The sequence below is a fragment of the Diuraphis noxia genome, unplaced genomic scaffold (genome assembly GCF_037042655.1).
Source record: "Diuraphis noxia isolate RWA-SAM2 unplaced genomic scaffold, SU_Dnox_SAM2 contig0009, whole genome shotgun sequence".
Classification (NCBI taxonomy): domain Eukaryota; kingdom Metazoa; phylum Arthropoda; class Insecta; order Hemiptera; family Aphididae; genus Diuraphis; species Diuraphis noxia.
In genome coordinates, this window is record NW_028301719.1 from 1,767,129 (window position 1) to 1,794,638 (window position 27,510).

The following is a 27,510-nucleotide window of genomic DNA, read 5'->3' on the forward strand; positions in this document are numbered from 1 at the left end:
CCGAATCAAAACCAAAATATTCAATTAGATAATATTATTACTTGTGATTCTTTGTAAAGTAGTTGTAGGTACTAGGTATAGGTTACCAATAACACATTTTGTATAGTAAAACATTCATAAAATATTATACCTACGAATCAACAGTCAATGAATAAAAATGAGAGTACCTATCTATAATTTATGTATATTATTTTGTGGTTATATTGTTATATTATCTTCAAAGTAGTCGAACCGAAACATAATATTATACCTATCGAATATATGACGAGCGTTTATTTTTAAAACGGAAAACAAGAACACTTTTATGACGGTAGACGATTGCGGTACTTAAATTATTCATCGGAATATGAAATAAATGTTTGAGTTAAGCCGATTAGAAAAAAATGTATTATTTTACCATAAAATATCACCTAGAAAACAAAATTGTTGTTTTGGTATAATAACAATTTTGTTTTCTCAAAAGAACGTTTGCGACGCGAACTATACTATCTTTTAAATATATTTTAACAATTTATATTCGTAATTTTTTTTTTTTAAATTAGCACATATAAAAAAGCGGGTAAATCGTGGATGTCGCTCTGCTGTACTGTAGGTACAAGTGGGTTACTGTAATGGATGGAATTAAATTTGAATCTAATGATATTATATCATTGTATACGAAAAACGATTCTGAGCGAAGACGGTTTATCCGTTAAGGATATATTATAGATTATTATTACTTATTAGTTATTATTAATATTTATTAAAATATTTGACTTTCCGATGGAATTTTTTTTTTGTCGTTTAATTAATATCAAACGCTCATAAAAATTTAGTTTGCATTTCTGGTGATCATTTTTTTTTTTTTGTGATAAATATTGACTAACTTATAACTTATAAGGAATTTTGTATTAAATTTTCCAATCTTAGATTTAAAAAGAAATTTTTTTATGAATTTCTAACTTAAAATAATTTGCGAATTTTCGTGATTCTTAGGTAATTAGCCAAAATTTGAACTTTAAATGCTTATAAAAAAAAAATCACGCTACTCATCCAGTAGTACTACCACAGATGAAATAATTTTAAATTTAAATTAATTAGAGATGTTTCGAACTGTTCGATTATTGAACTGGAAATTCCAAATAATCGAACTGAGCCAAATACGTAATAGTTCGATTCAATAATCCAACCAGAAAAATAAAAAATTAATAATTAAATTTTAAATAAAACAATATCCAAGTTTGACTTTTTTAAGGTTCTATTAGAGTTCGATTCGGTTCAGGTTCAATTTAAATAGTTTAGGTTCGAATCTGTTTGAGTTCGTTTATTTAAAGATAAGTTCGGTTCTGGTTCGGTTTGACGTTAAATATTATAGTTCGTAACATCTCTAAAATGCATGTTCATTTGATCTGTGGTAATGGGTAGTTGAAGCCACATCACACTCGGTTGTTCGGACTTATACAGTGTAAGATAATGATATCAATTGTGTTCAAGGCCTGATGATAATGATAATGTTATTATAAAATAATCGCAGAACATAAAATATATTAAATAATACACACAAGATGGGCCGTTTTGTTTTTCCATTTTCCCGCCGTGTTGTTTATTTAATGAATTAAATCAATAACAATAAAGCGTATAGTCTGTTGTCTTATAATGGCGTGTTTTAGAACCGACGTCATATTAATATTATCAAACAATGTCGTCAGGTCGAAAGTATAAGTAATAACAACAAACGATAACAATAATACCAATATGGCGTTGTTAATAAAGCGTAAATGTTTATAGAGCGTCTAAAATAATGTTCATCATCATCATAACAAACAGATACGGTTTCCGTCGAATGGCCTTACGTATTACAATCACTCACAGCCAATTCGAACATGCGACGACAAAACTTGATTAGATACCAAACTACGCTGAATACAGTCGATTCTAGAGAACTCAAAAACTTCGAGAAAACGAATTTTTTATCGCTTCTTAAAGACGTGTTCTGTATGAGGTATACATCGACCCTGAATGGGAACAATAATTTTTAACTAACCATCTTCAAACCCATTGAGTTTGTTACACACAAAGTTTAGACTGACCAGATCATTATCTTTAGCAACTCACTTTCCACCCTCATGAGCATCCAGAACCAGTGGAAACCAACCGACTTCGCTAGAAAAATCACAATGCTCATACTACCGCTACCCTTGTCGATAAACAAATATCCTACATGTGGATTCCCGGCCACTGTGATATAGAAGGCAATGAACTCGCTAACAAGGCCGCCAAACTTGCTCACCTAGCCAATAACCCTCTTACGTCCCAGGATTTTACATACCAGGACGTTGAGAGAATCATTGCTATAGAAACACACGACCAATGAAAAAACAAATGGGAAGAAGAGACGACCAAATTACACGAGATCAAAAGAACCACATACCCTTGGTCGTTCCCTGCTAGGAAACATCTCCAGGAAACAGGAAACAGCCATATTGCTCGGATTAGGATAGGACACACATATATCACCCCTCACCAACACCTGATGAAGAGAGAAGAACCCCTCAACTGTAATAACTACTACGGTTCCCCACTTACCGTCAAACACATCCTCACGGAATTCCGATGCTACGAAAAAGAAAGGGAGAACTGAACCTTCTGGACCATGTCTTTGAATCACTCAGCCCCGAGCAGAGCAATCTCACAACGACCCTGGAATTTCTCCACAACACAGGACTACACGACAAAATTTAATCTATATTAACACACAGTCTTTTCCTTTTCTCTTTTTTCTTTATTGTATTTATGTGTAAAAATATCTAATCATGTATTATACTGTATAACATAATGTTCGTCCAATGGCCATAGAAGCCGCGGACGTTGTTTTGTTAATAAAAAAAAAAAATAATAATAATAATTGGGACAACTATAAATTCGACTTTTGAATTTTTCGTGTTACGCACTTCAATAGGTGAGAAGTTCGAAATTCGAGTTATCGAGGTTCGAGTCTTATCGAGACTCAACGTTGCTAAAATAATCTGTTCTGTCTTCTGTCCATGGTACGTAGAAATAACATTGCAAAAGAATGTACGCGGCGGCCTTGGTGTGCAACAGACGTCGCGAATGCCAAAGTCACAAAATCAATCGACGGCAGTAAACCAGCAGCCTGTACGCCAAAATATAAGGAACCAGTACCAGGGTAATCCACGCGATACCATGCGAACCATATCCGACTGCAAATTGCAGACGTCAATCGAATCATTTATCACAACTACACATCACAATCACATCGACATCAACGGATATATAATTAGGAAAGACATCGATATTATTACAATTTTTTATTTTTTAATCGTGGTGGACCCGAAGTGATAATCAATAACTATGCGGCACACCGCCGGCGCCGAAATCGTACGCAATAATGTTAATATTATAAGAGCACATGTATTTAAAAAAAAGTAAGCCACCCACCCGGCACCCACCCAATTTTTTATTTTTTTAAAAATATTTTCATTTATTATTCACTGTACCAGTTCAAGGAAATTAATTATTATGATCAATAGTTTATGTTGTAAATTTATAAACTTCCCAGTGAAACCTGCAGTAATATACACCCACCCCCCTCGAGAACACGTGTGGTTGCATTACTTGCTAACCTGCCTGGGCTGACCAGTACCAGGGTAATAATCTATCTGCACCATACCATTTGAACTACATCTGACTGCAAAATTTCAAACGTCAATCGAACCATATACCACGGCTACACATCACTTCGACATCGACGATCATACTTAGGAATTGCTACATATTATATATTTTTTTTTACAATACGTGGTGGACCCTAAATGATGATTATCAATAACTATGCAGCACACCGCCGGCGCCGAGATCGTATAAGCAATAATTATTATATATTTATATCGGTTCAGAGTTCGGTGCGCACGCTTTTTAAAACTAATAATTAACGACGACGGCGTAGTCTCTAGTCGGGCGCCACATTTCTGGATAAAAAAAAAAAAAGAATATACTGTATATTATACAGAACGATTCACTAAGCATGCGCTCACCAAATTTTGTATCATTTAATCGTTCTGACTCTGATTTATGACATTTTTGAGTTTAATCTCAAGGACCATCTTTTTTTCAATTAAGAAAAACTTATAAGACTTATTTAGCTAAGCAGGGCGACGCGACACAAACATCTGATATTCACATGATTTTTTTTAATGTTGACGTACCTACTGATTACATTTCCATATGGATTTCGTGTCATTTTCTTTTTCTTTTAAAAAAATGTGGCCATCGTAGCAAAGCATATCCTTCCCTTTCTCAGTTTTTAGCATTTGAAAAGTCATAATAGAATAATATTTTATTATAATAATAAATTAGCGTACTCGATAAATACACGACGGGTAAAATGACGATTTGACAGTAGTTGTCATAAGACTGAGTCTAGCATTAGCAGAGATCATTAGAGTTCAAAAATCATAAAAACGATAACACGCGATAAATTGTCGCGCAATTTATTTATAACGCGATAAATTGACGTTGCGATAAAATGACCACGGTGAATTGACGCACGATGCATTTAGCCGCGATGAAATGACGTGACACCTAGATTGTAATGGTATGCTCACACATCATGATTGTATGTTGTTTAAATATTCAATAAAATAAATAACAGTCAAGTTGTCGCACGTAGATAACAGTTAAAATCCAACAAAAAAAACACAATTGTCCACTGATGAAAGGAACGATTTGTATTATTTAATCACATGGGAACTTATACGTAGTTGTGACTATCTGGCACAACACGTGTGAGCTATTTCGTGTGCCACCAGAGCAGGGGGATGGTCCAATGAGGATCTCTGTTGCCAAAGACAATGCTAAGTCTTTGGAAACGCAGAGGCCTTTGGTGGAGCCACCTACAACCCTGGCTGGCTGGACCACGTCGTCTCCTTCCATCAGTGCATGAGCACCACTCTACAGTGCATGAGCACCACTCTCGAGTGCATGAGCACCACCCAAAACTAAAACAACTTCAAGAGTGAAGGAGCACCTAAAAACTTTTCAACACCAGACATTGCGAGCGACAGCTGGACCGTTTCTTTTTTTAAAATCGAAATTTAACAGTGTTGTTTTTCTTTAATCTAAGTGTTTAATAAAAAAACCTTTATTTATTTTATTACGTCAACTGCATACCAAAGACAGCTGCGAATAAGGTAAGGTGCATGCGCATCAATATCCATATATTTATATAATTTCATATATTATATTGTATTTATTAGATTTTTATAATTTAATAATTAACATTTTATTACTACGGTGTACTTGATCGTTCTCGAATCACGACCTCGAGAACCCTCCGACGATCAGGAGGAAGGTAATAGCGCAATTTTAATATTTATATCTAGTAATATATAACTATTGGCAGGAGCCTTAGTTATATAACAGTTATATTAACTTAAATATTTTAGTTATATTATTACATATTTTAGAATTTTATTTTTATTATTTTAAATTCTTTTCTTTTATTTTTGGGTTTTTACAAAGTGCTTAACATTGGTTATTTATTTAGTTTTCATTTAAATTGTGTGTTTGTAAGTTAATTTTTGGTGTTTCTCGTATGTGAATAATGTTGCTAGGGATTTTATTTGATTTTGTTGTTGTAAGTGTGCCTGGGATCCAATGAGTATTTTTGTTTACATTATATAATACTATAGGCGATCTATTGACGTACGTGAAGTTGCCAACTTCACGGCGGTGATCTATTGCCGTCCCCGTATGTTATACCCGTATTATTGTTATCGTTATATATGTAAGTGTCATGGTTGTAATAATGTGCTATTGCGGCTAACTCTTCGTCAGACCACCAATGGTTTGGTAATTCGTTCAACCCTAACAATTCTAATAGCTCTAAAATTGAAGTTATTTTATTTTTTTTATTGTCATTTAATGCATTACAAATGGCATAGAGCCCACAATTCCCATCGCTGAGAACGTTTTCTCCCGGTTTGTATTTAGAAAATATATTATAGGCTTGACTTTTGGTTATAATATGCTGTGTTTGTGTGTCAATTATTTTTATGTTGGTTTTATTATCATTATCATTATTGTTACAGTATGTATGGATGTTATTAATTATGTCAGTGAATTCTTTTGATTTGTGAGTTACGTTTTTTTTATCTTTATAATATATATGTATTTCAATATTGGTATTTTGAAATTCTGAATATATTAGTTGTTTTACTAATGACCAGTTAAATTTGTGTGGTTCTGAATCAAAAGTGGGCATAGCAATTTTTAAAATATTTAATTTTATAGCTTGAAGTTTTAGGTTGTGGATAGAGGCTTTTAGATCTTCGTATTTAGGTCTATTATAATGTAATTCTTTTGTTATTAGATGAAATATAGTTTTATTATTATTATTTGTGGGTATGGTGTTTCCTACATTTATTTTTTGTAATGAAAGTTGTGGTCTAGTATTATCATACACTTTGTATATTAGGTTTGTTATGCCTTTGTTCATTTTTAGGTCTGAAGATGTATAGTGAGCTATTGCAAAGTTGTCTGGGCAGTTAAATATGCTACCTTTTATTTCCTTAATATTGTTTGTATTATTTATACAATTTAACGCGTTTGTATTATTTATTTTTAGTTGGACATTCATATATTATTGTTTAAGATAATGATGTTGTCTTTAAAATCAATTAGAGCATTGTTTTTTATTAGAAAATCATTCCCGAGTATAATATTGTGCTAGATAAATTTTTTACTACATGGGTGTTTATATCGAAGTAATTATTTTCAATTTGGATTTTTATTTTACTTATACCCGTCGTTACGCATAACGGTTTATTGTCCGGTCCTGATAGTTGTACTGTGGTAGGTGTTATAGTATAATTATTAGGTAATAGTTCTTGTCTAATACAGCATATGTTTGCGCCCGTGTCAATTGTTATTGGTAAGATAGTATTATTGAATTTAGCTTCAATAAAGAGTGCGTCGGGTGTAGAGTTAATTTTATTAATTTTTTGTATAGGTGATGCTGTAATGGAAGGTGAACAATTATCAGCTGTGTTTAACCTTATATTTAGTTTTTTGGCTTGTTAACGTACAAATTACAATTATTGGCCGTGTGTCCGAATTTATTACAAATTTGACAAGTGGTTAAGCTTGATTTATTTTTGAAAAAGCATTTTTCTTCTGAATGATTAGTTTTAGAGCAAATAGAGCATTTTTTTCTTTGAGTATTAGGGACTTTATTTTTATATGCGGATTGATTTGTTTGTTGCATATTATTATTTATCGGATTTTGTGGAAAATATGGTTGGTTGTAATGTGTTGGACCTGCGTTCCAATTGTTATATGGTGAGTTATAAGTTTGCGGCATTTGCGTCTGCCACTGTTGGTTGTTAAAGTCATTTTGATTTAATTGTTTATTAAGTTTATAGGGATCTTTTTGTTCTATATTATTCTGACGTATATCATTTTTATTATCTTTTAAGAGTTGGCTAAACATAGCTTTCATGTCTTTTATTTCATCACGTAATTTGTCAATTTCATTTTCTTTACTATTTTTATTAGTGTTTATTTGTTGAATTTTTGATTTTATTATTTCTGTTTCGAAATCAAATGAAGATTTAGGTGTTTCACCTGCGATCATGAATTCGATCATTTCATATTTACGTACATTGTTTTTTAGTTCTGATAAATTTTGGTTGCCCATTATTCCTATATATCGTGCTATGGAGGGGTTTAAGCCTTTCATGATATTACGAACCATCTCTTCCTGAGAGATATTATTATCAATACGCCTACATAAAGATTCAGCTTCGTTAATATATGATACTGTAGGTTCATCCGGTAATTGTTTGCGTTTTTCCAACATTAGACGGAGCATGTCCGTTTGAGCTATTGGTTCAAATTCTAATCTAAGTTTCTTTTCTAAGTCAGGCCATTTAATATCTTCTCCGCTATCTACAATATTGTCATAAAATGTAAGAGCGGAGCCTTCTAAGAATACAGGAATATATTGAACCTTTTCAGATTCAGACCAACCATTTATGATGGCTGCTCTGTTATATTTTTTTAAAAACGAATCAATATTTTCTGAAATGGAACCTGAGAAATTTGTTGGTTTGAAATAGGGTTTTTTGTTGTCAGTCATATTATTTTTTATTGTGTTATCGACAGAATTAGTAATTGGTTCTGAAATAAATTTTATGTTATCTATTTGTTTTTCGAAATCGTCAGGGGTAGATTCTCCTTTTAGATATTTATGGAGCCTACTTTTTAAGTCTGGAACTAGACCAGATGTTAATAATTGTCTTCTTGACAATTCTGTTATTAATTTTTCTTTGTTAAGTTTGTTAATCCACCCTGTTGAGATTTTATTAAAATCTATGTCTGGGAATTTATAATTATTATCTAACTGATTTTTTTCTAAATTTTGAATGTGTCAGTTTGTTTGTTTGTTTTTTTTTTTATTTCTTATTTTATTATATTAATTTGTTTTCTAAGGAACAATAGTTTAATAAATTTTTTTTTATTTTTTTTATTAATTAAAAAAATTTTTTTGTGGATATATTGTGTTCTGTAATAATATTTAATCGTGACAAACAATTATTTTTTATATTTATTATGTTTGTTTTTTATTATTATTATTATTGAATATATAAAAATATATATATATTTTTTTTTTTTATATGGTAAAAGCAAAAACAGTAGTAAAGACAAATATGTATTACCTTAGAACTAAAGTAATTGCTGTTACTTTCATAATATATATAAATTATATGTGTATTATCAACGTAATATTCTAAATAATAATAGTATATATATTTCTCTGATATTCAGTAATTATTTCAATTATTAAATAATTAAAAATGTGTTAGAATATTCAGTATTAATATTATGTATTCTGGTTATAAAGTATACATATATATACATATATACGCAGGCACATATAAATATCCTTGTTTTGATTTTTAATATTAATTGTGAATCTTCTAAGATTTACAAAAAAAATTTTCTTGTTTTATTTACGGGTTAAAATAAAGGATAAAATAAAATTTCCTTATAATTTAATTTAATTATATCCCGTTTTTAATTAGCAATATATTATTTATATATGCCTTTTTTTTTTTTTTTTTCTAGTGTAAAGTAATATGATGTATAAAATAATATTGTTTATTTTCTATGAAGTGTACTTGATCAATTCTCAGTTTATTTATCTAAATAAACTGAACTTATGTTGGGCGCCACTTTGTAATAACGCAAAAATAAAAGAAAAGAATTTAAAATAATAAAAATAAAATTCTAAAATATGTAATAATATAACTAAAATATTTAAGTTAATATAACTGTTATATAACTAAGGCACCTGCCAATAGTTATATATTACTAGATATAAATATTAAAATTGCGCTATTACCTTCCTCCTGATCGTCGGAGGGTTCTCGAGGTCGTGATTCGAGAACGATCAAGTACACCGCAGTAATTTTTGTATTTTATATGTCACCATTCTATTATGCTTCCTTTTAGCCATTTTATTGAACTGTTAGAATTACTGTCTTTTGTTGTGAAGATGAATATGGGCAATATAATATATAATTTTGATAATATAAAAATATTTCATCATTATCAAACCTATAATTGTTTAATGAAATTTAATTAGAAAAAAAAAATATAAGTTTAATTAAAAATATAAATTAGATAAGATATATAAATTCATTAGAATTTACAAAAAAGTGTTATCAACAGATGACTTCTTTCAACAAAATCTCATGACCTATAAACTTTTATCGCGTATTTTTGTAGTGTTTAATATAATTGATACTTATTGTTCATTACTTGTAAAAATAAAATATAAGATTCATCAGCAAAATTAAAATCCAATGTATAACGAAGCAGTCAATTTGAATAATAATAGTTTTAAAAAATACTGGCATATTTTTTAATCCATCAGACGGCTGCATACAAATTACGTCCCGTGGTAACAATTCCTTTCGAATTGCGTACCGGTTAATTTTTGGGATCCTACTTGTTACGTCACGAATTTTTTTTTTAATACTCACCAATATTGCGTCTCGCATATTCTAAAAACTAAACATTATATTTTCCATTCCAGTTTTTATGAATACTAAATTTTAGCGTTTGCAATGATAATTACTACACTACTACAGGTAGGTTACAAATATTGTTTATGCTTTTATATTATTATTGTATTATTGCATTTGTTATTAGATATGTATATATAATACCACCCGTTATTGCCTTTTAGTAAAATATATATTTTTTTAGTACGCATTTCGCTATTTTCACTTTAGTAAAAATATAATATTCCTATGTTATAGCCGTTATAGGTAACAATTGGAAAATTAACTTTAGGCGAGTATTGATAGCTACCTGCCTACATAATATCTGTATATAAATATAAACAATGTTTTTCTTCACATTTAAGTTGTATTGTCAATTATTCAAAATAACATTATGGTTTGCAATTAAATATTTTTAAATTACGTTCAACAAACAAATTCGGTTGTGTAGAAACCAGGTTTTTGCTGCAATATTTTTTTAGGCCACGTATAATATCGATTGAATATTGTATGATTCAAATGCCTAGAACGTCTGCCGCGAATATAATGCACAAATTTATTATTTAATCAGGTGATAGATTCGATATTTTCTGTAATGCAATTATTCTAACGAGCACTATTATTTTATTATACTATATCTATAAGTTATAACGTATCGCTATAGATAAGTACATGAAATTATAATAATATAATTTAAGTCGCAGGCGTGATACAAAATCTAAGGATATATGAGCTTTTTTTAACTATTAAATATTTCAAAGAAATATAAACGTTACAATCAGAAAATTTTATCATCAACATTGGGTTAAATTTTTGTTGTAGCTGAAAATTATTAATTTATATGTTTTTAACCTCAAGAAAAGAACGTTCAAACTTTAGAATAATATCATTTTTCGCGATATCGAACAGATTCGATTGAGTAATGAGTTGTGTATTCTTAATTTTATTAAGATTACCTGTCTAAATAATATGTTGATTTGCGAATTATACATTCCACAAATGTTCTGTAGGTGTTATCCGTTGCCTTGGAGAATATAGCATAGAAAATACCAGTTTTCGACAATCCCGAGTTTGTTTGACCGAATTAAAAAAAAATTAAAATTATATGTCATGTAGGTATTTGAAATATTCGCTGAATATTCATACTAGCATCCCTATAGATCTCGAATATTTATGAATATATTTTGATCTTTTTATATAATATGAAATTCAAATTGTATGATGACGGATTAACAATTTTCTAAATTGCATGGTCACAATATTTTTAATCAAACTTTCAAATTTTACGTTTAGTGATGTTATTTGTATTTCTTTCGTCCACGAATTATGTGCAGATTATAAAAAACTAGTGTTTAGTGAAATACAGGTGATCTTACTGTGATGATGAGATATGCCATCCATCCTGCAATACAGTGAATATTTCGTAGGCAAATGGTCAAAGAATTTGATGTTTATGCGATTTCACTATCCGCCTAGACATTTAGTGAAATGCATTTTTCATGTCAGTCAAATAAAAAAAAAACATTTTTGTATTATTTTAAGAATTTAAATATTTTTTCTATTAGTTATTTATTTCCATGTTATGGATAAAATAAACTATGTATTATTTACGTCCCGTGGCAACAATTCCTTTCGAATTGCGTACTGGTTAATTTTTGGGATCCTACTTGTTACGTCACGAATTTTTTTTTTAATACTCACCAATATTGCGTCTCGCATATTCTAAAAACTAAACATTATATTTTCCATTCCAGTTTTTATGAATACTAAATTTTAGCGTTTGCAATGATAATTACTACACTACTACAGGTAGGTTACAAATATTGTTTATGCTTTTATATTATTATTGTATTATTGCATTTGTTATTAGATATGTATATATAATACCACCCGTTATTGCCTTTTAGTAAAATATATATTTTTTTTGTACGCATTTCGCTATTTTCACTTTAGTAAAAATATAATATTCCTATGTTATAGCCGTTATAGGTAACAATTGGAAAATTAACTTTAGGCGAGTATTGATAGCTACCTGCCTACATAATATCTGTATATAAATATAAATAATGTTTTTCTTCACATTTAAGTTGTATTGTCAATTATTCAAAATAACATTATGGTTTGCAATTAAATATTTTTAAATTACGTTCAACAAACAAATTCGGTTGTGTAGAAACCAGGTTTTTGCTGCAATATTTTTTTAGGCCACGTATAATATCGATTGAATATTGTATGATTCAAATGCCTAGAACGTCTGCCGCGAATATAATGCACAAATTTATTATTTAATCAGGTGATAGATTCGATATTTTCTGTAATGCAATTATTCTAACGAGCACTATTATTTTATTATACTATATCTATAAGTTATAACGTATCGCTATAGATAAGTACATGAAATTATAATAATATAATTTAAGTCGCAGGCGTGATACAAAATCTAAGGATGTATGAGCTTTTTTTAACTATTAAATATTTCAAAGAAATATAAACGTTACAATCAGAAAATTTTATCATCAACATTGTGTTAAATTTTTGTTGTAGCTGAAAATTATTAATTTATATGTTTTTAACCTCAAGAAAAGAACGTTCAAACTTTAGAATAATATCATTTTTCGCGATATCGAACAGATTCGATTGAGTAATGAGTTGTGTATTCTTAATTTTATTAAGATTACCTGTCTAAATAATATGTTGATTTGCGAATTATACATTCCACAAATGTTCTGTAGGTGTTATCCGTTGCCTTGGAGAATATAGCATAGAAAATACCAGTTTTCGACAATCCCGAGTTTGTTTGACCGAATTAAAAAAAAATTAAAATTATATGTCATGTAGGTATTTGAAATATTCGCTGAATATTCATACTAGCATCCCTATAGATCTCGAATATTTATGAATATATTTTGATCTTTTTATATAATATGAAATTCAAATTGTATGATGACGGATTAACAATTTTCTAAATTGCATGGTCACAATATTTTTAATCAAACTTTCAAATTTTACGTTTAGTGATGTTATTTGTATTTCTTTCGTCCACGAATTATGTGCAGATTATAAAAAACTAGTGTTTAGTGAAATACAGGTGATCTTACTGTGATGATGAGATATGCCATCCATCCTGCAATATAGTGAATATTTCGTAGGCAAATGGTCAAAGAATTTGATGTTTATGCGATTTCACTATCCGCCTAGACATTTAGTGAAATGCATTTTTCATGTCAGTCAAATAAAAAAAAAACATTTTTGTATTATTTTAAGAATTTAAATATTTTTTCTATTAGTTATTTATTTCCATGTTATGGATAAAATAAACTATGTATTATTTACGTCCCGTGGCAACAATTCCTTTCGAATTGCGTACCGGTTAATTTTTGGGATCCTACTTGTTACGTCACGAATTTTTTTTTTAATACTCACCAATATTGCGTCTCGCATATTCTAAAAACTAAACATTATATTTTCCATTCCAGTTTTTATGAATACTAAATTTTAGCGTTTGCAATGATAATTACTACACTACTACAGGTAGGTTACAAATATTGTTTATGCTTTTATATTATTATTGTATTATTGCATTTGTTATTAGATATGTATATATAATACCACCCGTTATTGCCTTTTAGTAAAATATTTATTTTTTTTGTACGCATTTCGCTATTTTCACTTTAGTAAAAATATAATATTCCTATGTTATAGCCGTTATAGGTAACAATTGGAAAATTAACTTTAGGCGAGTATTGATAGCTACCTGCCTACATAATATCTGTATATAAATATAAATAATGTTTTTCTTCACATTTAAGTTGTATTGTCAATTATTCAAAATAACATTATGGTTTGCAATTAAATATTTTTAAATTACGTTCAACAAACAAATTCGGTTGTGTAGAAACCAGGTTTTTGCTGCAATATTTTTTTAGGCCACGTATAATATCGATTGAATATTGTATGATTCAAATGCCTAGAACGTCTGCCGCGAATATAATGCACAAATTTATTATTTAATCAGGTGATAGATTCGATATTTTCTGTAATGCAATTATTCTAACGAGCACTATTATTTTATTATACTATATCTATAAGTTATAACGTATCGCTATAGATAAGTACATGAAATTATAATAATATAATTTAAGTCGCAGGCGTGATACAAAATCTAAGGATATATGAGCTTTTTTTAACTATTAAATATTTCAAAGAAATATAAACGTTACAATCAGAAAATTTTATCATCAACATTGTGTTAAATTTTTGTTGTAGCTGAAAATTATTAATTTATATGTTTTTAACCTCAAGAAAAGAACGTTCAAACTTTAGAATAATATCATTTTTCGCGATATCGAACAGATTCGATTGAGTAATGAGTTGTGTATTCTTAATTTTATTAAGATTACCTGTCTAAATAATATGTTGATTTGCGAATTATACATTCCACAAATGTTCTGTAGGTGTTATCCGTTGCCTTGGAGAATATAGCATAGAAAATACCAGTTTTCGACAATCCCGAGTTTGTTTGACCGAATTAAAAAAAAATTAAAATTATATGTCATGTAGGTATTTGAAATATTCGCTGAATATTCATACTAGCATCCCTATAGATCTCGAATATTTATGAATATATTTTGATCTTTTTATATAATATGAAATTCAAATTGTATGATGACGGATTAACAATTTTCTAAATTGCATGGTCACAATATTTTTAATCAAACTTTCAAATTTTACGTTTAGTGATGTTATTTGTATTTCTTTCGTCCACGAATTATGTGCAGATTATAAAAAACTAGTGTTTAGTGAAATACAGGTGATCTTACTGTGATGATGAGATATGCCATCCATCCTGCAATATAGTGAATATTTCGTAGGCAAATGGTCAAAGAATTTGATGTTTATGCGATTTCACTATCCGCCTAGACATTTAGTGAAATGCATTTTTCATGTCAGTCAAATAAAAAAAAAACATTTTTGTATTATTTTAAGAATTTAAATATTTTTTCTATTAGTTATTTATTTCCATGTTATGGATAAAATAAACTATGTATTATTTACGTCCCGTGGCAACAATTCCTTTCGAATTGCGTACCGGTTAATTTTTGGGATCCTACTTGTTACGTCACGAATTTTTTTTTTTAATACTCACCAATATTGCGTCTCGCATATTCTAAAAACTAAACATTATATTTTCCATTCCAGTTTTTATGAATACTAAATTTTAGCGTTTGCAATGATAATTACTACACTACTACAGGTAGGTTACAAATATTGTTTATGCTTTTATATTATTATTGTATTATTGCATTTGTTATTAGATATGTATATATAATACCACCCGTTATTGCCTTTTAGTAAAATATATATTTTTTTTGTACGCATTTCGCTATTTTCACTTTAGTAAAAATATAATATTCCTATGTTATAGCCGTTATAGGTAACAATTGGAAAATTAACTTTAGGCGAGTATTGATAGCTACCTGCCTACATAATATCTGTATATAAATATAAATAATGTTTTTCTTCACATTTAAGTTGTATTGTCAATTATTCAAAATAACATTATGGTTTGCAATTAAATATTTTTAAATTACGTTCAACAAACAAATTCGGTTGTGTAGAAACCAGGTTTTTGCTGCAATATTTTTTTAGGCCACGTATAATATCGATTGAATATTGTATGATTCAAATGCCTAGAACGTCTGCCGCGAATATAATGCACAAATTTATTATTTAATCAGGTGATAGATTCGATATTTTCTGTAATGCAATTATTCTAACGAGCACTATTATTTTATTATACTATATCTATAAGTTATAACGTATCGCTATAGATAAGTACATGAAATTATAATAATATAATTTAAGTCGCAGGCGTGATACAAAATCTAAGGATATATGAGCTTTTTTTAACTATTAAATATTTCAAAGAAATATAAACGTTACAATCAGAAAATTTTATCATCAACATTGTGTTAAATTTTTGTTGTAGCTGAAAATTATTAATTTATATGTTTTTAACCTCAAGAAAAGAACGTTCAAACTTTAGAATAATATCATTTTTCGCGATATCGAACAGATTCGATTGAGTAATGAGTTGTGTATTCTTAATTTTATTAAGATTACCTGTCTAAATAATATGTTGATTTGCGAATTATACATTCCACAAATGTTCTGTAGGTGTTATCCGTTGCCTTGGAGAATATAGCATAGAAAATACCAGTTTTCGACAATCCCGAGTTTGTTTGACCGAATTAAAAAAAAATTAAAATTATATGTCATGTAGGTATTTGAAATATTCGCTGAATATTCATACTAGCATCCCTATAGATCTCGAATATTTATGAATATATTTTGATCTTTTTATATAATATGAAATTCAAATTGTATGATGACGGATTAACAATTTTCTAAATTGCATGGTCACAATATTTTTAATCAAACTTTCAAATTTTACGTTTAGTGATGTTATTTGTATTTCTTTCGTCCACGAATTATGTGCAGATTATAAAAAACTAGTGTTTAGTGAAATACAGGTGATCTTACTGTGATGATGAGATATGCCATCCATCCTGCAATACAGTGAATATTTCGTAGGCAAATGGTCAAAGAATTTGATGTTTATGCGATTTCACTATCCGCCTAGACATTTAGTGAAATGCATTTTTCATGTCAGTCAAATAAAAAAAAAACATTTTTGTATTATTTTAAGAATTTAAATATTTTTTCTATTAGTTATTTATTTCCATGTTATGGATAAAATAAACTATGTATTATTTACGTCCCGTGGCAACAATTCCTTTCGAATTGCGTACTGGTTAATTTTTGGGATCCTACTTGTTACGTCACGAATTTTTTTTTTAATACTCACCAATATTGCGTCTCGCATATTCTAAAAACTAAACATTATATTTTCCATTCCAGTTTTTATGAATACTAAATTTTAGCGTTTGCAATGATAATTACTACACTACTACAGGTAGGTTACAAATATTGTTTATGCTTTTATATTATTATTGTATTATTGCATTTGTTATTAGATATGTATATATAATACCACCCGTTATTGCCTTTTAGTAAAATATATATTTTTTTTGTACGCATTTCGCTATTTTCACTTTAGTAAAAATATAATATTCCTATGTTATAGCCGTTATAGGTAACAATTGGAAAATTAACTTTAGGCGAGTATTGATAGCTACCTGCCTACATAATATCTGTATATAAATATAAATAATGTTTTTCTTCACATTTAAGTTGTATTGTCAATTATTCAAAATAACATTATGGTTTGCAATTAAATATTTTTAAATTACGTTCAACAAACAAATTCGGTTGTGTAGAAACCAGGTTTTTGCTGCAATATTTTTTTAGGCCACGTATAATATCGATTGAATATTGTATGATTCAAATGCCTAGAACGTCTGCCGCGAATATAATGCACAAATTTATTATTTAATCAGGTGATAGATTCGATATTTTCTGTAATGCAATTATTCTAACGAGCACTATTATTTTATTATACTATATCTATAAGTTATAACGTATCGCTATAGATAAGTACATGAAATTATAATAATATAATTTAAGTCGCAGGCGTGATACAAAATCTAAGGATATATGAGCTTTTTTTAACTATTAAATATTTCAAAGAAATATAAACGTTACAATCAGAAAATTTTATCATCAACATTGGGTTAAATTTTTGTTGTAGCTGAAAATTATTAATTTATATGTTTTTAACCTCAAGAAAAGAACGTTCAAACTTTAGAATAATATCATTTTTCGCGATATCGAACAGATTCGATTGAGTAATGAGTTGTGTATTCTTAATTTTATTAAGATTACCTGTCTAAATAATATGTTGATTTGCGAATTATACATTCCACAAATGTTCTGTAGGTGTTATCCGTTGCCTTGGAGAATATAGCATAGAAAATACCAGTTTTCGACAATCCCGAGTTTGTTTGACCGAATTAAAAAAAAATTAAAATTATATGTCATGTAGGTATTTGAAATATTCGCTGAATATTCATACTAGCATCCCTATAGATCTCGAATATTTATGAATATATTTTGATCTTTTTATATAATATGAAATTCAAATTGTATGATGACGGATTAACAATTTTCTAAATTGCATGGTCACAATATTTTTAATCAAACTTTCAAATTTTACGTTTAGTGATGTTATTTGTATTTCTTTCGTCCACGAATTATGTGCAGATTATAAAAAACTAGTGTTTAGTGAAATACAGGTGATCTTACTGTGATGATGAGATATGCCATCCATCCTGCAATATAGTGAATATTTCGTAGGCAAATGGTCAAAGAATTTGATGTTTATGCGATTTCACTATCCGCCTAGACATTTAGTGAAATGCATTTTTCATGTCAGTCAAATAAAAAAAAAACATTTTTGTATTATTTTAAGAATTTAAATATTTTTTCTATTAGTTATTTATTTCCATGTTATGGATAAAATAAACTATGTATTATTTACGTCCCGTGGCAACAATTCCTTTCGAATTGCGTACCGGTTAATTTTTGGGATCCTACTTGTTACGTCACGAATTTTTTTTTTTAATACTCACCAATATTGCGTCTCGCATATTCTAAAAACTAAACATTATATTTTCCATTCCAGTTTTTATGAATACTAAATTTTAGCGTTTGCAATGATAATTACTACACTACTACAGGTAGGTTACAAATATTGTTTATGCTTTTATATTATTATTGTATTATTGCATTTGTTATTAGATATGTATATATAATACCACCCGTTATTGCCTTTTAGTAAAATATATATTTTTTTTGTACGCATTTCGCTATTTTCACTTTAGTAAAAATATAATATTCCTATGTTATAGCCGTTATAGGTAACAATTGGAAAATTAACTTTAGGCGAGTATTGATAGCTACCTGCCTACATAATATCTGTATATAAATATAAATAATGTTTTTCTTCACATTTAAGTTGTATTGTCAATTATTCAAAATAACATTATGGTTTGCAATTAAATATTTTTAAATTACGTTCAACAAACAAATTCGGTTGTGTAGAAACCAGGTTTTTGCTGCAATATTTTTTTAGGCCACGTATAATATCGATTGAATATTGTATGATTCAAATGCCTAGAACGTCTGCCGCGAATATAATGCACAAATTTATTATTTAATCAGGTGATAGATTCGATATTTTCTGTAATGCAATTATTCTAACGAGCACTATTATTTTATTATACTATATCTATAAGTTATAACGTATCGCTATAGATAAGTACATGAAATTATAATAATATAATTTAAGTCGCAGGCGTGATACAAAATCTAAGGATATATGAGCTTTTTTTAACTATTAAATATTTCAAAGAAATATAAACGTTACAATCAGAAAATTTTATCATCAACATTGTGTTAAATTTTTGTTGTAGCTGAAAATTATTAATTTATATGTTTTTAACCTCAAGAAAAGAACGTTCAAACTTTAGAATAATATCATTTTTCGCGATATCGAACAGATTCGATTGAGTAATGAGTTGTGTATTCTTAATTTTATTAAGATTACCTGTCTAAATAATATGTTGATTTGCGAATTATACATTCCACAAATGTTCTGTAGGTGTTATCCGTTGCCTTGGAGAATATAGCATAGAAAATACCAGTTTTCGACAATCCCGAGTTTGTTTGACCGAATTAAAAAAAAATTAAAATTATATGTCATGTAGGTATTTGAAATATTCGCTGAATATTCATACTAGCATCCCTATAGATCTCGAATATTTATGAATATATTTTGATCTTTTTATATAATATGAAATTCAAATTGTATGATGACGGATTAACAATTTTCTAAATTGCATGGTCACAATATTTTTAATCAAACTTTCAAATTTTACGTTTAGTGATGTTATTTGTATTTCTTTCGTCCACGAATTATGTGCAGATTATAAAAAACTAGTGTTTAGTGAAATACAGGTGATCTTACTGTGATGATGAGATATGCCATCCATCCTGCAATATAGTGAATATTTCGTAGGCAAATGGTCAAAGAATTTGATGTTTATGCGATTTCACTATCCGCCTAGACATTTAGTGAAATGCATTTTTCATGTCAGTCAAATAAAAAAAAAACATTTTTGTATTATTTTAAGAATTTAAATATTTTTTCTATTAGTTATTTATTTCCATGTTATGGATAAAATAAACTATGTATTATTTACGTCCCGTGGCAACAATTCCTTTCGAATTGCGTACCGGTTAATTTTTGGGATCCTACTTGTTACGTCACGAATTTTTTTTTTTAATACTCACCAATATTGCGTCTCGCATATTCTAAAAACTAAACATTATATTTTCCATTCCAGTTTTTATGAATACTAAATTTTAGCGTTTGCAATGATAATTACTACACTACTACAGGTAGGTTACAAATATTGTTTATGCTTTTATATTATTATTGTATTATTGCATTTGTTATTAGATATGTATATATAATACCACCCGTTATTGCCTTTTAGTAAAATATATATTTTTTTAGTACGCATTTCGCTATTTTCACTTTAGTAAAAATATAATATTCCTATGTTATAGCCGTTATAGGTAACAATTGGAAAATTAACTTTAGGCGAGTATTGATAGCTACCTGCCTACATAATATCTGTATATAAATATAAATAATGTTTTTCTTCACATTTAAGTTGTATTGTCAATTATTCAAAATAACATTATGGTTTGCAATTAAATATTTTTAAATTACGTTCAACAAACAAATTCGGTTGTGTAGAAACCAGGTTTTTGCTGCAATATTTTTTTAGGCCACGTATAATATCGATTGAATATTGTATGATTCAAATGCCTAGAACGTCTGCCGCGAATATAATGCACAAATTTATTATTTAATCAGGTGATAGATTCGATATTTTCTGTAATGCAATTATTCTAACGAGCACTATTATTTTATTATACTATATCTATAAGTTATAACGTATCGCTATAGATAAGTACATGAAATTATAATAATATAATTTAAGTCGCAGGCGTGATACAAAATCTAAGGATATATGAGCTTTTTTTAACTATTAAATATTTCAAAGAAATATAAACGTTACAATCAGAAAATTTTATCATCAACATTGGGTTAAATTTTTGTTGTAGCTGAAAATTATTAATTTATATGTTTTTAACCTCAAGAAAAGAACGTTCAAACTTTAGAATAATATCATTTTTCGCGATATCGAACAGATTCGATTGAGTAATGAGTTGTGTATTCTTAATTTTATTAAGATTACCTGTCTAAATAATATGTTGATTTGCGAATTATACATTCCACAAATGTTCTGTAGGTGTTATCCGTTGCCTTGGAGAATATAGCATAGAAAATACCAGTTTTCGACAATCCCGAGTTTGTTTGACCGAATTAAAAAAAAATTAAAATTATATGTCATGTAGGTATTTGAAATATTCGCTGAATATTCATACTAGCATCCCTATAGATCTCGAATATTTATGAATATATTTTGATCTTTTTATATAATATGAAATTCAAATTGTATGATGACGGATTAACAATTTTCTAAATTGCATGGTCACAATATTTTTAATCAAACTTTCAAATTTTACGTTTAGTGATGTTATTTGTATTTCTTTCGTCCACGAATTATGTGCAGATTATAAAAAACTAGTGTTTAGTGAAATACAGGTGATCTTACTGTGATGATGAGATATGCCATCCATCCTGCAATATAGTGAATATTTCGTAGGCAAATGGTCAAAGAATTTGATGTTTATGCGATTTCACTATCCGCCTAGACATTTAGTGAAATGCATTTTTCATGTCAGTCAAATAAAAAAAAAACATTTTTGTATTATTTTAAGAATTTAAATATTTTTTCTATTAGTTATTTATTTCCATGTTATGGATAAAATAAACTATGTATTATTTACGTCCCGTGGCAACAATTCCTTTCGAATTGCGTACCGGTTAATTTTTGGGATCCTACTTGTTACGTCACGAATTTTTTTTTTAATACTCACCAATATTGCGTCTCGCATATTCTAAAAACTAAACATTATATTTTCCATTCCAGTTTTTATGAATACTAAATTTTAGCGTTTGCAATGATAATTACTACACTACTACAGGTAGGTTACAAATATTGTTTATGCTTTTATATTATTATTGTATTATTGCATTTGTTATTAGATATGTATATATAATACCACCCGTTATTGCCTTTTAGTAAAATATATATTTTTTTAGTACGCATTTCGCTATTTTCACTTTAGTAAAAATATAATATTCCTATGTTATAGCCGTTATAGGTAACAATTGGAAAATTAACTTTAGGCGAGTATTGATAGCTACCTGCCTACATAATATCTGTATATAAATATAAATAATGTTTTTCTTCACATTTAAGTTGTATTGTCAATTATTCAAAATAACATTATGGTTTGCAATTAAATATTTTTAAATTACGTTCAACAAACAAATTCGGTTGTGTAGAAACCAGGTTTTTGCTGCAATATTTTTTTAGGCCACGTATAATATCGATTGAATATTGTATGATTCAAATGCCTAGAACGTCTGCCGCGAATATAATGCACAAATTTATTATTTAATCAGGTGATAGATTCGATATTTTCTGTAATGCAATTATTCTAACGAGCACTATTATTTTATTATACTATATCTATAAGTTATAACGTATCGCTATAGATAAGTACATGAAATTATAATAATATAATTTAAGTCGCAGGCGTGATACAAAATCTAAGGATATATGAGCTTTTTTTAACTATTAAATATTTCAAAGAAATATAAACGTTACAATCAGAAAATTTTATCATCAACATTGTGTTAAATTTTTGTTGTAGCTGAAAATTATTAATTTATATGTTTTTAACCTCAAGAAAAGAACGTTCAAACTTTAGAATAATATCATTTTTCGCGATATCGAACAGATTCGATTGAGTAATGAGTTGTGTATTCTTAATTTTATTAAGATTACCTGTCTAAATAATATGTTGATTTGCGAATTATACATTCCACAAATGTTCTGTAGGTGTTATCCGTTGCCTTGGAGAATATAGCATAGAAAATACCAGTTTTCGACAATCCCGAGTTTGTTTGACCGAATTAAAAAAAAATTAAAATTATATGTCATGTAGGTATTTGAAATATTCGCTGAATATTCATACTAGCATCCCTATAGATCTCGAATATTTATGAATATATTTTGATCTTTTTATATAATATGAAATTCAAATTGTATGATGACGGATTAACAATTTTCTAAATTGCATGGTCACAATATTTTTAATCAAACTTTCAAATTTTACGTTTAGTGATGTTATTTGTATTTCTTTCGTCCACGAATTATGTGCAGATTATAAAAAACTAGTGTTTAGTGAAATACAGGTGATCTTACTGTGATGATGAGATATGCCATCCATCCTGCAATATAGTGAATATTTCGTAGGCAAATGGTCAAAGAATTTGATGTTTATGCGATTTCACTATCCGCCTAGACATTTAGTGAAATGCATTTTTCATGTCAGTCAAATAAAAAAAAAACATTTTTGTATTATTTTAAGAATTTAAATATTTTTTCTATTAGTTATTTATTTCCATGTTATGGATAAAATAAACTATGTATTATTTACGTCCCGTGGCAACAATTCCTTTCGAATTGCGTACCGGTTAATTTTTGGGATCCTACTTGTTACGTCACGAATTTTTTTTTTTAATACTCACCAATATTGCGTCTCGCATATTCTAAAAACTAAACATTATATTTTCCATTCCAGTTTTTATGAATACTAAATTTTAGCGTTTGCAATGATAATTACTACACTACTACAGGTAGGTTACAAATATTGTTTATGCTTTTATATTATTATTGTATTATTGCATTTGTTATTAGATATGTATATATAATACCACCCGTTATTGCCTTTTAGTAAAATATATATTTTTTTAGTACGCATTTCGCTATTTTCACTTTAGTAAAAATATAATATTCCTATGTTATAGCCGTTATAGGTAACAATTGGAAAATTAACTTTAGGCGAGTATTGATAGCTACCTGCCTACATAATATCTGTATATAAATATAAATAATGTTTTTCTTCACATTTAAGTTGTATTGTCAATTATTCAAAATAACATTATGGTTTGCAATTAAATATTTTTAAATTACAGTCAACAAACAAATTCGGTTGTGTAGAAACCAGGTTTTTGCTGCAATATTTTTTTAGGCCACGTATAATATCGATTGAATATTGTATGATTCAAATGCCTAGAACGTCTGCCGCGAATATAATGCACAAATTTATTATTTAATCAGGTGATAGATTCGATATTTTCTGTAATGCAATTATTCTAACGAGCACTATTATTTTATTATACTATATCTATAAGTTATAACGTATCGCTATAGATAAGTACATGAAATTATAATAATATAATTTAAGTCGCAGGCGTGATACAAAATCTAAGGATATATGAGCTTTTTTTAACTATTAAATATTTCAAAGAAATATAAACGTTACAATCAGAAAATTTTATCATCAACATTGGGTTAAATTTTTGTTGTAGCTGAAAATTATTAATTTATATGTTTTTAACCTCAAGAAAAGAACGTTCAAACTTTAGAATAATATCATTTTTCGCGATATCGAACAGATTCGATTGAGTAATGAGTTGTGTATTCTTAATTTTATTAAGATTACCTGTCTAAATAATATGTTGATTTGCGAATTATACATTCCACAAATGTTCTGTAGGTGTTATCCGTTGCCTTGGAGAATATAGCATAGAAAATACCAGTTTTCGACAATCCCGAGTTTGTTTGACCGAATTAAAAAAAAATTAAAATTATATGTCATGTAGGTATTTGAAATATTCGCTGAATATTCATACTAGCATCCCTATAGATCTCGAATATTTATGAATATATTTTGATCTTTTTATATAATATGAAATTCAAATTGTATGATGACGGATTAACAATTTTCTAAATTGCATGGTCACAATATTTTTAATCAAACTTTCAAATTTTACGTTTAGTGATGTTATTTGTATTTCTTTCGTCCACGAATTATGTGCAGATTATAAAAAACTAGTGTTTAGTGAAATACAGGTGATCTTACTGTGATGATGAGATATGCCATCCATCCTGCAATATAGTGAATATTTCGTAGGCAAATGGTCAAAGAATTTGATGTTTATGCGATTTCACTATCCGCCTAGACATTTAGTGAAATGCATTTTTCATGTCAGTCAAATAAAAAAAAAACATTTTTGTATTATTTTAAGAATTTAAATATTTTTTCTATTAGTTATTTATTTCCATGTTATGGATAAAATAAACTATGTATTATTTACGTCCCGTGGCAACAATTCCTTTCGAATTGCGTACCGGTTAATTTTTGGGATCCTACTTGTTACGTCACGAATTTTTTTTTTTAATACTCACCAATATTGCGTCTCGCATATTCTAAAAACTAAACATTATATTTTCCATTCCAGTTTTTATGAATACTAAATTTTAGCGTTTGCAATGATAATTACTACACTACTACAGGTAGGTTACAAATATTGTTTATGCTTTTATATTATTATTGTATTATTGCATTTGTTATTAGATATGTATATATAATACCACCCGTTATTGCCTTTTAGTAAAATATATATTTTTTTTGTACGCATTTCGCTATTTTCACTTTAGTAAAAATATAATATTCCTATGTTATAGCCGTTATAGGTAACAATTGGAAAATTAACTTTAGGCGAGTATTGATAGCTACCTGCCTACATAATATCTGTATATAAATATAAATAATGTTTTTCTTCACATTTAAGTTGTATTGTCAATTATTCAAAATAACATTATGGTTTGCAATTAAATATTTTTAAATTACGTTCAACAAACAAATTCGGTTGTGTAGAAACCAGGTTTTTGCTGCAATATTTTTTTAGGCCACGTATAATATCGATTGAATATTGTATGATTCAAATGCCTAGAACGTCTGCCGCGAATATAATGCACAAATTTATTATTTAATCAGGTGATAGATTCGATATTTTCTGTAATGCAATTATTCTAACGAGCACTATTATTTTATTATACTATATCTATAAGTTATAACGTATCGCTATAGATAAGTACATGAAATTATAATAATATAATTTAAGTCGCAGGCGTGATACAAAATCTAAGGATATATGAGCTTTTTTTAACTATTAAATATTTCAAAGAAATATAAACGTTACAATCAGAAAATTTTATCATCAACATTGTGTTAAATTTTTGTTGTAGCTGAAAATTATTAATTTATATGTTTTTAACCTCAAGAAAAGAACGTTCAAACTTTAGAATAATATCATTTTTCGCGATATCGAACAGATTCGATTGAGTAATGAGTTGTGTATTCTTAATTTTATTAAGATTACCTGTCTAAATAATATGTTGATTTGCGAATTATACATTCCACAAATGTTCTGTAGGTGTTATCCGTTGCCTTGGAGAATATAGCATAGAAAATACCAGTTTTCGACAATCCCGAGTTTGTTTGACCGAATTAAAAAAAAATTAAAATTATATGTCATGTAGGTATTTGAAATATTCGCTGAATATTCATACTAGCATCCCTATAGATCTCGAATATTTATGAATATATTTTGATCTTTTTATATAATATGAAATTCAAATTGTATGATGACGGATTAACAATTTTCTAAATTGCATGGTCACAATATTTTTAATCAAACTTTCAAATTTTACGTTTAGTGATGTTATTTGTATTTCTTTCGTCCACGAATTATGTGCAGATTATAAAAAACTAGTGTTTAGTGAAATACAGGTGATCTTACTGTGATGATGAGATATGCCATCCATCCTGCAATATAGTGAATATTTCGTAGGCAAATGGTCAAAGAATTTGATGTTTATGCGATTTCACTATCCGCCTAGACATTTAGTGAAATGCATTTTTCATGTCAGTCAAATAAAAAAAAAACATTTTTGTATTATTTTAAGAATTTAAATATTTTTTCTATTAGTTATTTATTTCCATGTTATGGATAAAATAAACTATGTATTATTTAAGTCCCGTGGCAACAATTCCTTTCGAATTGCGTACCGGTTAATTTTTGGGATCCTACTTGTTACGTCACGAATTTTTTTTTTTAATACTCACCAATATTGCGTCTCGCATATTCTAAAAACTAAACATTATATTTTCCATTCCAGTTTTTATGAATACTAAATTTTAGCGTTTGCAATGATAATTACTACACTACTACAGGTAGGTTACAAATATTGTTTATGCTTTTATATTATTATTGTATTATTGCATTTGTTATTAGATATGTATATATAATACCACCCGTTATTGCCTTTTAGTAAAATATATATTTTTTTAGTACGCATTTCGC

At 28.1% G+C, this 27,510-nt stretch overlaps 1 pseudogene; it reads left to right on the top strand.

Moving 5' to 3' along the window:
* LOC149054230 (uncharacterized) overlaps positions 1-27,510 on the top strand; it is a 168,941-nt pseudogene that overhangs the window by 50,587 nt on the left and 90,844 nt on the right.